General features: G+C 39.3%; 4 non-coding genes across 4 annotated transcripts; 2 read left to right on the top strand and 2 right to left on the bottom strand.

Annotated features, from left to right (window-relative positions):
* Positions 1-5255: 5255 nt before the first annotated feature.
* Positions 5256-5327, bottom strand: trnaq-uug (transfer RNA glutamine (anticodon UUG)). Its single transcript has one exon. It is a non-coding gene; the product is annotated as a tRNA-Gln (tRNA).
* Positions 5328-5559: 232 nt separating this feature from the next.
* On the top strand, positions 5560-5642 carry trnal-cag (transfer RNA leucine (anticodon CAG)). Its single transcript has one exon. It is a non-coding gene; the product is annotated as a tRNA-Leu (tRNA).
* Positions 5643-6386: 744 nt separating this feature from the next.
* Positions 6387-6458, bottom strand: trnaq-cug (transfer RNA glutamine (anticodon CUG)). Its single transcript has one exon. It is a non-coding gene; the product is annotated as a tRNA-Gln (tRNA).
* A 308-nt stretch (positions 6459-6766) lies between these two features.
* trnal-cag (transfer RNA leucine (anticodon CAG)) lies at positions 6767-6849 on the top strand. Its single transcript has one exon. It is a non-coding gene; the product is annotated as a tRNA-Leu (tRNA).
* The last annotated feature ends 7548 nt before the right edge of the window (positions 6850-14397 follow it).

The raw sequence follows: 14397 nt of genomic DNA, 5'->3' as shown, positions 1-14397 counted from the left end.
GCGTTGGCGTTCCATCCTATCACAAACCTCTTGTTATTAACCAGACATGTAATGTAGTCAATTTTAGGCAGCTTTCAGTGCTGGGTCAGAGGTCAAATATGGTCTCTATATTTAAGCTGCTATTTCAGGATAGCATTATCTGATTTACTGGAGTAATACCTCATTGTAAAGTTTAGATTATTTTCTTTCAAACAAGTGTTGGCTTTCCATCCAATCACAAAGCTCCTGTTATTAACCAGACATTTAATGTGGTCAATTTTAGGCAGCTTTCAGTGCTGGATCAGAGGTCAAATCTGGTCTCTATATTTAAGCTATTTCATGATAGCATTATCTCATTTACTGGAGTAATACCTCATTGTAAAGCTTAGAGTCTCTTCTTTCCAACAAGTGTTGGCTTTCCATCCTATCACAAAGCTCATGTTTTTAACCAGACATTTAATGTGGTCAATTTTAGGCAGCTTTCAGAGCTGGTTGAGAGGTCAAATATGGTCTCTATATTTAAGCTGCTATTTCAGGATAGCATTATCTGATTTACTGGAGTAATACCTCATTGTAAAGTTTATATTCTATTCTTTCCAACATGTGTTGGCTTTCCATCCTATCACAAACCTCTTGTTATTAACCAGACATTTAATGTGGTCAATTTTAGGCAGCTTTCAGAGCTGTTTGAAAGGACAAATATGGTCTCTATATTTAAGCTGCTATTTCAGGATAGCATTATCTGATTTAGTCAAGTAATACCTCATTGTAAAGCAATATTCTATTCTTTCCGACATGTGTTGGCTTTCCATCCTATCACAAACCTCTTGTTATTAACTAAACATTTAATGTGGTCAATTTTAGGCAGCTTTCAGTGCTGGGTCAGAGGTCAAATATGGTCTCTATATTTAAGCTGCTATTTCAGGATAGCATTATCTGATTTACTGGAGTAATACCTCATTGTAAAGTTTAGATTCTTTTCTTTCAAACAAGTGTTGGCTTTCCATCCTATCAATAACCTCTTGTTATTAACCAGACATTTAATGTGGTCATTTTTAGGCAGCTTTCAGAGCTGGTCCAGAGGTCAAATCTGGTCTCTATATTTAAGCTGCTATTTCAGGATAGCATTATCTGATTTAGTCAAGTAATACCTCATTGTAAAGCTTATATTCTGTTCTTTCCAACATGTGTTGGCTTTCCATCCTATCACAAAGCTCCTCTTATTAACCAGACATTTAATGTGGTCAATTTTAGGCAGCTTTCAGTGCTGGGTCAGAGTTCAAATCTGGTCTCTATATTTAAGATGCTATTTCAGGATAGCATTATCTAATTTAGTCAAGTAATACATCATTGTAAAGTTTAGATTCTATTCTTTCCAACATGTGTTGGCTTTCCATCCTATCACAAACCTCTTGTTATTAACCAGACATTTAATGTGGTCAATTTAAGGCAGCTTTCAGTGCTGGATCAGAGGTCAAATCTGGTCTCTATATTTAAGCTATTTCATGATAGCATTAACTGATTTACTGCAATAATACCTCATTGTAAAGTTTAGATTCTATTCTTTCCAACATGCGTTGGCTTTCCATCCTATCACAAACCTCTTGTTATTAACCAGACATGTAATGTAGTCAATTTTAGGCAGCTTTCAGTGCTGGGTCAGAGGTCAAATCTGGTCTCTATATTTAAGCTATTTCATGATAGCATTATCTGATTTACTGGAGTAATACCTCATTGTAAAGCTTAGATTCTCTTCTTTCCTACAAGTGTTGGCTCTATATCCTATCACAAAGCTCATGTTATTAACCAGACATTTAATGTGGTCAATTTTAGGCAGTTTTCAGAGCTGGTTCAGAGGTCAAATATGGTCTCTATGTTTAAGCTGCTATTTCAGGATAGCATTATCTGATTTACTGGAGTAATACCTCATTGTAAAGCTTATATTCTATTCTTTCCAACATGCGTTGGCTTTCCATCCTATCACAAACCTCTTGTTATTAACCAGACATTTAATGTGGTCAATTTTAGGCAGCTTTCAGTGCTCAGTCAGAGGTCAAATCTGGTCTCTATATTTAAGCTGCTATTTCAGGATAGCATTATCTGATTTAGTGGAGTAATACCTCATTGTAAAGCTTAGATTCTTTTCTTTCCAACAAGTGTTGTCTTTCCATCCTATCACAAAGCTAGGTCGCTGCTGGGGAACATTCGTCCGTCAAAAAGGGGGGAGAAGGGGGAAGGAGGAAAAAAAGGGAAAAATGAGAAAGAAAGATAGAAATGAAGTGAACATTTTATTTTATATCCATGACTACTTGATGGATGCATTTCTTGCTGCCTGAAGACAAGTAGCAAGCTTTTCATGTTTTTAAATGTTTTGGACCGCCCATGGACGGGATTCGAACCCGCGACTGTAAAAATGCTCTATTTCGATCTGTATCAAAATCCTTAAATTGTTTATCTACATGCAAGGATCATCTGGCATCTTTTAGAAATGTTGATATTTTCATGTTAAGAAATAATATATACATATTTCTTTATATTTCATATACATGTATTTCCTTTAGTGTAATGATTCTTTTTTCTTTTCCCACCTACCTGAAGAAAAGGACTGGACACTGCACGGGGTTCATCACATGACCTGGGTACCAGATCTTTGCATTGCTGACCGTCATTCTGAAAATTTTCTTCATGGATATCAGAGACCACCTCCCATATTTACAACTTGAAATTCCTCTTATATGCATGTTTGTTTTTCTATGTTTCATATTTTCTTTCATGTGTCTGTTATTTAACTTGTAAATAGCATACCATGTTACTATGATTGAGTGTTGTCATCATCATCATTATTATATGCATCATATTGTTGTTATCATTATTGCTGTTGTTGTTGTTGTGCTGTTTTCAACAAACTGTCGTTAAAAGGACAGGTTGTAAATTGCTCTACACCAGTTTTATTTCTTTACAGAAGCAGAATCAAAGAGAGACTTTTGAACAATGTCATTAAAACAGAACACGAATCATATAATTAAAGTAGAACGCAAAAACTTCAAATACAAATCTTTTTTCATATTTTACATTCAACAGGATAAAATATCAATACTTTTATAAACAATTTTTTTAACAATTTACAATACAATTATTTAAAATGAACTATTTACAAAACATTTTACATTATCATCATTATTGAGGGTTCGGGTTATATAGAAAACTTTATCCTCATTTCCTCCAGCCATTGGTCTTTTGGCTGTGATTCAGTAACTGGACAATACACCCTGCCACGCCACTGACTGTGTCCAGTCTCAGCAGTGCGGAACTGCCCACACTTCTTGCAAGTGTTTGCCTGGACAGTTCGTCTATACGGCCTCTTTAGGGTGCCCCACTTTCCTCTGTGGCAGGTGAACTGGGATGTGGGTTGGTGCCCTGACCAGCTGCCCCAGAAAGGACTCACTGAACCACTCCAGCTGGTGTGACAACCTGAGGTGCAAGAAATGGTCCTGGTGCTGAGGGTGTAGCAAGATACTGCCTCATCACCGGTCCCCTTGGAAAGATGGGATGTGGGCACTGACTAACTGCTGCCTCCCTCTGTTGTGCCTGCTGTACTCGTTGGCAGCCGGTACAGATGTTCCTCCCTTGCCTGCATGGGTTCATCCGGGAGCACTCTTGCCTCCTGAAGAAGCTGTGCAGACACAGGGAGGGCTGGAGGCAATGCAGTACCCTGGAGCAGCACAGCGAGCCCCTCCCTCTTGTTCTTGCTGTTGTGCCACTGGATGAGGGTGTTTTGATTGACTTCAAACAATTGAATGTCTGTCCCTGCATTACCATTATCTTCATCTTCAGCTTGAATATCAACTCCAGCTACAGAAGATGAAGTACAGGGCAGAGTGCTGGAAGCCAGGGTGGATGTGCCAGGAGCCAGGGTGGATGTGCCAGGAGCCAGGGTGGATAGACCAGGAGCTGTGGAGGAGACGCTGCAGGCCACCTCAGAAAGATAGCCATATGGCCACCTTGAGTTAGAGAGGCTTGAACATGAGGGACCTCCAGCACTGTGGGTTTATTTGAGATATCAGAGAATCCATCAACTTCCTCTATTTTGTCCTCCACATCATGCTGCTCGATGAGCTGAGCCGTCTCCTCTGAATCAGGGTGCATATCCTGCAGCGCCTGACCAGTCTGCCGGAACAGATACTGCACCCCGATGAGCTCTCCTGAAACAATATGCATAAAGTGATTCATTTACAAATGTTTATAAGATTAATAGAGGATTTTAAAACTGAGTTACATTACCAATGAGTTCACAAGTGCTTACCAGTGTAACAGGAGGGCAGGCAGAACTGTGGTGCCACCTTCCTGCCAAACAGCTTCTGGTCATTTTCGTTCACGCAGTGAAGCAGGTCACCAGAATAGCTGCGTAGAGCAGATGTTCCAGAGGATAGGGCTGCAGCACCACGGTCCTGGTTCCACCTGTGCAGTCCTTCCAACAGGTAAATCTGGAAATTCACACTGTTGGCACCGGTCCCTGGAAATACATTATTAAAAATGTAATCATGAATTATTCTTGGATTACACAACACAAAACATGAACGAAGATGTCTAACAGACACAAACCTGGTATGAAGTGGTTTAAGTGCAGGTGAAAAGACTCCAGGGATGTAGAGCCTCTGGCACATCTCTAGATGGGAAGGTGCACTCCTCCCTTTGTGAGCTCCCCTGTCTTGGTGTAGAGGGCAACACCTGGAAGATCCTGGGGAAGCATCTTGAGGTCTTGTTACCTTTTACATGTCAAAGATCTTATGGTTGTCATATTCTCTGTGTATAATAGTGACCTGCTTTGTTGGTCACACATTGATCCATAAACATCTGCTGTTAACTGCCCCATTAGTGCCTGTACAACTTCTCAAAACCAGGTCCCACTGAGATTTGCACGGATCGTTGGATTCAGAGTCCAGAGTGCTAACCATTACACCATGGAACCACAACTTTATCAGACTATAGTGGGAGACTTCGACACACAAACCACCAAGATTATGCATCGCAATTAGTATCAACCTTGTGACGAGTTTGTGACACATTTGTGTTCACACTGCTGAAGCTATGTGGCAAACACCTTCGAACTTGGTCTGTTCTCAGATCTTAACTACATCCACAATGTGTCTTGGGTGTGTTTACACTTGTACTTTTAGCTGTCCAATTGGGCTTAGATAATGAGACATTGTCATATGGATATCTTAAACAACAGGTCAGTATATTTTCCAAGTTTATCTATATTCCAACTCTAAGTTAGGTTCCACCGAGATTTGAACTCGGATCACTGGATTCAAAGTCCAGAGTGCTAACCATTACACCGTGGAACCACTAAAATGCACTGGGAATATCTCACGAGCACTCAGGGGCAGCAATAAAACCTTGCCCAGGAGAGGGATGTCAGGGCTGCTTTTAGCTGCTCGCCACACAAAGAAGAGATCATACCGAAGTTCAGTAAATACGGATAAAATGCTTATAGACTTGCTCTATAAGTGACAACCAGCAACAAAGTGCACATGGCTGACATGTTGACACAAAGTAGTGTCAAAGAGAGCTCATAGGGTCAGGATGGCCGAGCGGTCTAAGGCGCTGCGTTCAGGTCGCAGTCTCCTCTGGAGGCGTGGGTTCGAATCCCACTTCTGACATGAACATTTTAACAGGAGCAGCATCTGAACTGTAACATTGTAGAGATGATGTCCAAAACAGTTGAGCTCCCGAGTTTTCCTCATACACGGATCACCAGCTTACGCGTTTCCAGACGTAGTACTTAGGGATTTCATCTCCTAATCCGCCAGTGCGACAGAGTGAAGACAGGTGTTCCTTGCCCAGTTCGCTAAGGATGTGCCATGAGCACTTGGGGTGTCTGTGCCTAGCAGCGCGTAGAGCACTTGGAAATAGGGTGGGATTGTGCACGGTTCGGCTGTTTAGACATTTCAAGATGTAGTCATTTAGGGCTTTCATTTCTTAATCTGGCAGCGAAGTCAAGTGAACCCTGCCCAGTTTGCTGAAGATGTGCAATGAGCACTTTTGTGCGTAGCAGCACCTGGCACACCTGGAAATGGGCTGGGATCAGATAGAAAACTTTTTCATAACCCACATTCCACATGGGCATGTTACAGCTTGTGATAATCATGGCCAATCACATTCACTAGATTCATCCCCTTCAAACAAAGGACTCTTCACGTCATTACACATGGACAGTTTGGGAATCCTGTGGAGAGATCTTTTCAGGGGAAACATCTCGAGGTCTTTTCACCTTTTAGATGTCAACGATCTTATGATAGCATTATTCTCCACGTATAATAGTTACCTGCTTTATCGGTCATATGTTCATCCATTACCATCTGCTGTTAACTGCCCCTTTAGTGCCTGTTAAACTTCCCAAAACCAGGTCCCACCGAGATTTGAACTCGGATCGCTGGATTCAGAGTCCAGAGTGCTAACCATTACACCATGGAACCACGACTGTATCAGACTATAGTGGGAGACTTCGACACATGAACCACCAAGATTATGCATTGCAATTAGTATCAATCTTGTGGCGAGTTTGTGACATTATTGCTGAAAGTAATGGAACAAATGAAACGCAAAAATCCAGGAGTTACAGATAAAAGATTTAACAGGCATTCAGAGTGTTGGGATTAAAGCCTGTGGCAGTTCAGTAAATACGGATAAAATGCTTATAGACTTGCTCTGCAAGTGACAACCAGCAACAAAGTGAACATGGCTGACATGTTGTCGGAAAGTAGTGTGAGCAATGGCTAATATAGTCAGGATGGCCGAGCGGTCTAAGGCGCTGTGTCCAGGTCGCAGTCTCCTCTGGAGGTGTGGGTTCGAATCTCACTTCTGACATGAACATTTTCACTGGAGCAGCATCTTTCTTTCATTCATTCAGAATACCTCAGAGTGACCCAGGGGCAGGACTAAAACCTTGCTGGGGAAATGATATATTACTTACAGGCACAGAGGCACACACTGCAGTGGGATTCTGGACAGGGACTGAAGCTTGAACTGTCTCAGGGGCTGGAGCCTGTAAGAGAATAACATTTGTTAAAATGAAATCACAATTTACAACACAATCAAACCTTAAATTATTATTTCATACAGCCAATATTTTTGAAATAACAATTTGAAGGGGTACATCTCTGGGTGCTGGGCAGTGTATACCGGTTCTTTAAAGCGCTGTCTTTTTTTCGACCGAGGAAGGGGTGAGAAGGGGTGGCTCAACAGCCTGTCCCCATAAAGTCTCCCAAAAGCGATTTTAATATCATAATTCATAACTTTTCGAGGCGATTCTGATGGGATAAAAAATTTTGTATGGAAAAACTTGTTGGGGAACGTTATGGATTATGCAGTCTATGCATACGGCGTGTCCACAACTCGCAGAATCGAGCTATGAACTCAAAAATGATTTCGAGTTCTGTCGGCATTGGGCATTTGTAGCACACACAGCAAATTTCAAGTCCCTCGGACCATTTTACATAGGTTCAGCGTATTTCTGGGCAGTCCGAACTGGAGCTGACACACTTGGGGAACCTTCATAATTCATATGAAGCGGCGAGCGCACGTACATGAAATGGGCGTCCACGCGTGCGGTGTGATGCCCCGAGTCTAAGGAGACTGTCCTTGTGCATGTCGGACGCTCCTGTGAATTTTTATGAATTTATTTCAATTTTTGGGATTGTCGCGAGCTCGCGAACACCACCCGTGCTGAAAATTGAACCAGGAATGGAAGGCTGAAAAACCACTGCAATGTGGAGTTATTCACATTAGACACCGCCTGGGGGTCCCCCCTAAAACCCTTGGAGGATTTGGCCCCTGGTACCCCGTTTTGTATTTCATGGTCATGGTACCCCGTTTTGTATCTCGTGGTCATGGTACCCCATTCGATTTTTCGTGGTCATGGTACTCCCTGCAAAACTTAGTGCAGGAAGAATAACTGTTATTTACTGGAGTAATACCTCATTGTAAAGCTTAGATTCTCCTCTTTCCAACAATTGTTGGCTTTCCATCCTATCACAATCCTACTGTTATTAAACAGACATTTAATGAGTTCCATTTTAGGCAGCTTTCAGAGCTGGGTCAGAGGTCAAATCTGGTCTCTATATTTAAGCTGATATTTACAGGATAGCATTATCTGATTTACTGGAGTAATACATCACTGTAAAGCTTAGATTCTCCTCTTTCCAACAAGTGTTGGCTTTCCATCCTATCCCAAACCTCCTGTTATTAACCAGACATTAAATGTGGTCAATTTTAGGCAGCTTTCAGTGCTGGATCAGAGGTCAAATCTGGTGTCTATATTTAAGCTATTTCAGGATAGCATTATCTGATTTAGTCAACTTATACCTCATTGTAAAGCTTATATTCTCTTCTTTCCAACAAGTGTTGGCTTTCCATCCTATCACAAAGCTCCTGTTATTAACCAGACATTTAATGTGGTCAATTTTAGGCAGCTTTCAGTGCTGGGTCAGAGGTCAAATCTGGTCTCTATATTTAAGCTGCTATTTCAGGATAGCATTATCTGATTTACTGAAGTAATACCTCATTGTAAAGCTTAGATTCTCTTCTTTCCAACAAGTTTTGGCTTTCCATCCTATCACAAAGCTCATGTTATTAACCAGACATTTAATGTTGTCAATTTTAGGCAGCTTTCAGAGCTGGTTGAGAGGTCAAATCTGGTCTCTATATTTAAGCTGCTATTTCAGGATAGCATTATCTGATTTAGTCAAGTAATACCTCATTGTAAAGCTTAGATTCTATTCTTTCCAACATGTGTTGGCTTTCCATCCTATCCCAACCCTCCTGTTATTAAACAGACATGTAATGTATTTCAGGATAGCATTATCTGATTTACTGAAGTAATACCTCATTGTAAAGCTTAGATTCTCTTCTTTCCAACAAGTGTTGACTTTCCATCCTATCACAAACCTCCTGTTATTAACCAGACATTTAATGTGGTCACTTTTAGGCAGCTTTCAGAGCTGGGTCAGAGGTCAAATCTGGTCTCTATATTTAAGCTGATATTTACAGGATAGCATTATCTGATTTGCTGGAGTAATACCCCACTGTAAAGTTTAGATTCTCTTCTTTCCAACAAGTGTTGGCTTTCCATCCTATCACAAAGCTCCTGTTATTAACCAGACATTTAATGTGGTCAATTTTAGGCAGCTTTCAGTGCTGGGTCAGAGGTCAAATCTGGTGTCTATATTTAAGCTATTTCAGGATAGCATTATGTGATTTAGTCAAGTAATACCTCATTGTAAAGCTTAGATTCTCTTCTTTCCAACATGTGTTGGCTTTCCATCCTATCACTAACCTCTTGTTATTAACCAGACATTTAATGTGGTCAATTTTAGGCAGCTTTCAGTGCTGGGTCAGAGGTCAAATCTGGTCTCTATATTTAAGCTGCTATTTCAGGATAGCATTATCTGATTTACTGGAGTAATACCTCATTGTAAAGCTTAGATTCTCTTCTTTCCAACAAGTGTTGGCTTTCCATCCTATCACAAAGCTCATGTTATTAACCAGACATTTAATGTTGTCAATTTTAGGCAGCTTTCAGTGCTGGGTCAGAGGTCAAATCTGGTGTCTATATTTAAGCTATTTCAGGATAGCATTATGTGATTTAGTCAACTAATACCTCATTGTAAAGCTTAGATTCTCGTCTTTCCAACAAGTGTTGGCTTTCCATCATATCCCAAACATCTTGTTATTAACCAGACATTTAATGTGGTCAAATTTAGGCAGCTTTCAGAGCTGGTTGAGAGGTCAAATATGGTCTCTATATTTAAGCTGCTATTTCAGGATAGCATTATCTGATTTACTGGAGTAATACCTCATTGTAAAGCTTATATTCTATTCTTTCAAACAAGTGTTGGCTTTCCATCCTATCACAAAGCTCCTGTTATTAACCAGACATTTAATGTGGTCAATTTTAGGCAGCTTTCAGTGCTGGGTCAGAGGTCAAATCTGGTCTCTATATTTAAGCTGCTATTTCAGGATAGCATTATCTGATTTACTGGAGTAATACCTCATTGTAAAGCTTATGTTCTATTCTTTCCAACAAGTGTTGGCTTTCCATCCTATCACAAAGCTCATGTTATTAACCAGACATTTAATGTGGTCAATTTTAGGCAGCTTTCAGTGCTGGGTCAGAGGTCAAATCTGGTCTCTATATTTAAGCTGCTATTTCAGGATAGCATTATCTGATTTACTGAAGTAATACCTCATTGTAAAGCTTAGATTCTCTTCTTTCCAACAAGTGTTGGCTTTCCATCCTATCCCAAACCTCTTGTTATTAACCAGACATTTAATGTGGTCAATTTTAGGCAGCTTTCAGTGCTGGTTCAGAGGTCAAATATGGTCTCTATATTTAATCTGCTATTTCAGGATAGCATTATCTGATTTACTGGAGTAATACCTCATTGTAAAGCTTATATTGTATTCTTTCTAAAGAGTTTTTGCTTTCCATCTTATCACAAACCTCTTGTTATTAACCAGACATGTAATGTATTTCAGGATAGCATTATCTGATTTACTGAAGTAATACCTCATTGTAAAGCTTAGATTCTCTTCTTTCCAACAAGTGTTGGCTTTCCATCCTATCACAAAGCTCATGTTATTAACCAGACATTTAATGTTGTCAATTTTAGGCAGCTTTCAGTGCTGGGTCAGAGGTCAAATCTGGTGTCTATATTTAAGCTATTTCAGGATAGCATTATGTGATTTAGTCAACTAATACCTCATTGTAAAGCTTAGATTCTCGTCTTTCCAACAAGTGTTGGCTTTCCATCCTATCCCAAACATCTTGTTATTAACCAGACATTTAATGTGGTCAATTTTAGGCAGCTTTCAGAGCTGGGTCAGAGGTCAAATCTGATGTCTATATTTAAGCTATTTCAGGATAGCATTATCTGATTTAGTCAAGTAATACCTCATTGTAAAGCTTAGATTCTCCTCTTTCCAACAATTGTTGGCTTTCCATCCTATCACAATCCTACTGTTATTAAACAGACATTAATGAGGTCCATTTTAGGCAGCTTTCAGAGCTGGGTCAGAGGTCAAATCTGGTCTCTATATTTAAGCTGATATTTACAGGATAGCATTATCTGATTTACTGGAGTAATACCTCATTGTAAAGCTTAGATTCTCCTCTTTCCAACAATTGTTGGCTTTCCATCCTATCACAATCCTACTGTTATTAAACAGACATTTAATGAGGTCCATTTTAGGCAGCTTTCAGAGCTGGGTCAGAGGTCAAATCTGGTCTCTATATTTAAGCTGATATTTACAGGATAGCATTATCTGATTTACTGGAGTAATACATCACTGTAAAGCTTAGATTCTCCTCTTTCCAACAAGTGTTGGCTTTCCATCCTATCCCAAACCTCCTGTTATTAACCAGACATTAAATGTGGTCAATTTTAGGCAGCTTTCAGTGCTGGATCAGAGGTCAAATCTGGTGTCTATATTTAAGCTATTTCAGGATAGCATTATCTGATTTAGTCAACTTATACCTCATTGTAAAGCTTAGATTCTCTTCTTTCCAACAAGTGTTGGCTTTCCATCCTATCACAAAGCTCCTGTTATTAACCAGACATTTAATGTGGTCAATTTTAGGCAGCTTTCAGTGCTGGGTCAGAGGTCAAATCTGGTCTCTATATTTAAGCTGCTATTTCAGGATAGCATTATCTGATTTACTGAAGTAATACCTCATTGTAAAGCTTAGATTCTCTTCTTTCCAACAAGTTTTGGCTTTCCATCCTATCACAAAGCTCATGTTATTAACCAGACATTTAATGTTGTCAATTTTAGGCAGCTTTCAGAGCTGGTTGAGAGGTCAAATCTGGTCTCTATATTTAAGCTGCTATTTCAGGATAGCATTATCTGATTTAGTCAAGTAATACCTCATTGTAAAGCTTAGATTCTATTCTTTCCAACATGTGTTGGCTTTCCATCCTATCCCAAACCTCCTGTTATTAACCAGACATTAAATGTGGTCAATTTTAGGCAGCTTTCAGTGCTGGATCAGAGGTCAAATCTGGTCTCTATATTTAAGCTATTTCAGGATAGCATTATCTGATTTAGTCAAGTAATACCTCATTGTAAAGCTTACATTCTCTTCTTTCCAACAAGTGTTGACTTTCCATCCTATCACAAACTTCCTGTTATTAACCAGACATTTAATGTGGTCACTTTTAGGCAGCTTTCAGAGCTGGGTCAGAGGTCAAATCTGGTCTCTATATTTAAGCTGCTATTTCAGGATAGCATTATCTGATTTCCTGAAGTATTACCTCATTGTAAAGCTTATATTCTCTTCTTTCCAACAGGTTTTGGCTTTCCATCCTATCACAAAGCTCATGTTATTAACCAGACATTTAATGTTGTCAATTTTAGGCAGCTTTCAGAGCTGGTTGAGAGGTCAAATCTGGTCTCTATATTTAAGCTGCTATTTCAGGATAGCATTATCTGATTTAGTCAAGTAATACCTCATTGTAAAGCTTACATTCTCTTCTTTCCAACAAGTGTTGACTTTCCATCCTATCACAAACTTCCTGTTATTAACCAGACATTTAATGTGGTCACTTTTAGGCAGCTTTCAGAGCTGGGTCAGAGGTCAAATCTGGTCTCTATATTTAAGCTGCTATTTCAGGATAGCATTATCTGATTTACTGGAGTAATACCTCACTGTAAAGCTTATATTCTTTTCTTTCCAAACAGTATTGCGTTTCTATCCTATCACAAACCTACTGTTATTAACCAGACATTTAATGAGGTCAATTTTAGGTAGCTTTCAGAGCTGGGTCAGAGGTCAAATCTGGTCTCTATATTTAAGCTGATATTTGCAGGATAGCATTATCTGATTTACTGGAGTAATACCTCACTGTAAAGCTTAGATTCTCTTCTTTCCAACAAGTGTTGACTTTCCATCCTATCACAAACCTCCTGTTATTAACCAGACATTTAATGTGGTCACTTTTAGGCAGCTTTCAGAGCTGGGTCAGAGGTCAAATCTGGTCTCTATATTTAAGCTGATATTTACAGGATAGCATTATCTGATTTGCTGGAGTAATACCTCACTGTAAAGTTTAGATTCTCTTCTTTCCAACAAGTGTTGGCTTTCCATCCTATCACAAAGCTCCTGTTATTAACCAGACATTTAATGTGGTCAATTTTAGGCAGCTTTCAGAGCTGGGTCAGAGGTCAAATCTGATGTCTATATTTAAGCTATTTCAGGATAGCATTATCTGATTTAGTCAAGTAATACCTCATTGTAAAGCTTAGATTCTCTTCTTTCCAACAAGTGTTGGCTTTCCATCCTATCACAAAGCTCCTGTTATTAACCAGACATTTAATGTGGTCAATTTTAGGCAGCTTTCAGAGCTGGTTGAGAGGTCAAATATGGTCTCTATATTTAAGCTGCTATTTCAGGATAGCATTATGTGATTTAGTCAAGTAATACCTCATTGTAAAGCTTAGATTCTATTCTTTCAAACAAGTGTTGGCTTTCCATCCTATCACAAAGCTCCTGTTATTAACCAGACATTTAATGTGGTCAATTTTAGGCAGCTTTCAGTGCTGGATCAGAGGTCAAATCTGGTCTCTATATTTAAGCTATTTCAGGATAGCATTATCTGATTTAGTCAACTAATACCTCATTGTAAAGCTTAGATTCTCTTCTTTCCAACAAGTGTTGGCTTTCCATCCTATCACAAAGCTCCTGTTATTAACCAGACATTTAATGTGGTCAAATTTAGGCAGCTTTCAGAGCTGGTTGAGAGGTCAAATATGGTCTCTATATTTAAGCTGCTATTTCAGGATAGCATTATCTGATTTACTGGAGTAATACCTCATTGTAAAGCTTATATTCTATTCTTTCAAACAAGTGTTGGCTTTCCATCCTATCATAAAGCTCCTGTTATTAACCAGACATTTAATGTGGTCAATTTTAGGCAGCTTTCAGTGCTGGGTCAGAGGTCAAATCTGGTCTCTATATTTAAGCTGCTATTTCAGGATAGCATTATCTGATTTACTGGAGTAATACCTCATTGTAAAGCTTATATTCTATTCTTTCCAACAAGTGTTGGCTTTCCATCCTATCACAAAGCTCATGTTATTAACCAGACATTTAATGTGGTCAATTTTAGGCAGCTTTCAGTGCTGGGTCAGAGGTCAAATCTGTTCTCTATATTTAAGCTGCTATTTCAGGATAGCATTATCTGATTTACTGAAGTAATACCTCATTGTAAAGCTTAGATTCTCTTCTTTCCAACAAGTGTTGGCTTTCCATCCTATCCCAAACCTCTTGTTATTAACCAGACATTTAATGTGGTCAATTTTAGGCAGCTTTCAGTGCTGGTTCAGAGGTCAAATATGGTCTCTATATTTAAGCTGCTA

Source organism: Seriola aureovittata, chromosome 10 (genome assembly GCF_021018895.1).
Source record: "Seriola aureovittata isolate HTS-2021-v1 ecotype China chromosome 10, ASM2101889v1, whole genome shotgun sequence".
In the NCBI taxonomy this organism is placed as follows: Eukaryota; Metazoa; Chordata; class Actinopteri; order Carangiformes; family Carangidae; genus Seriola; species Seriola aureovittata.
Note: the sequence above shows the minus strand (reverse complement) of the source record. Positions and strands in the feature narration are given on the sequence as shown.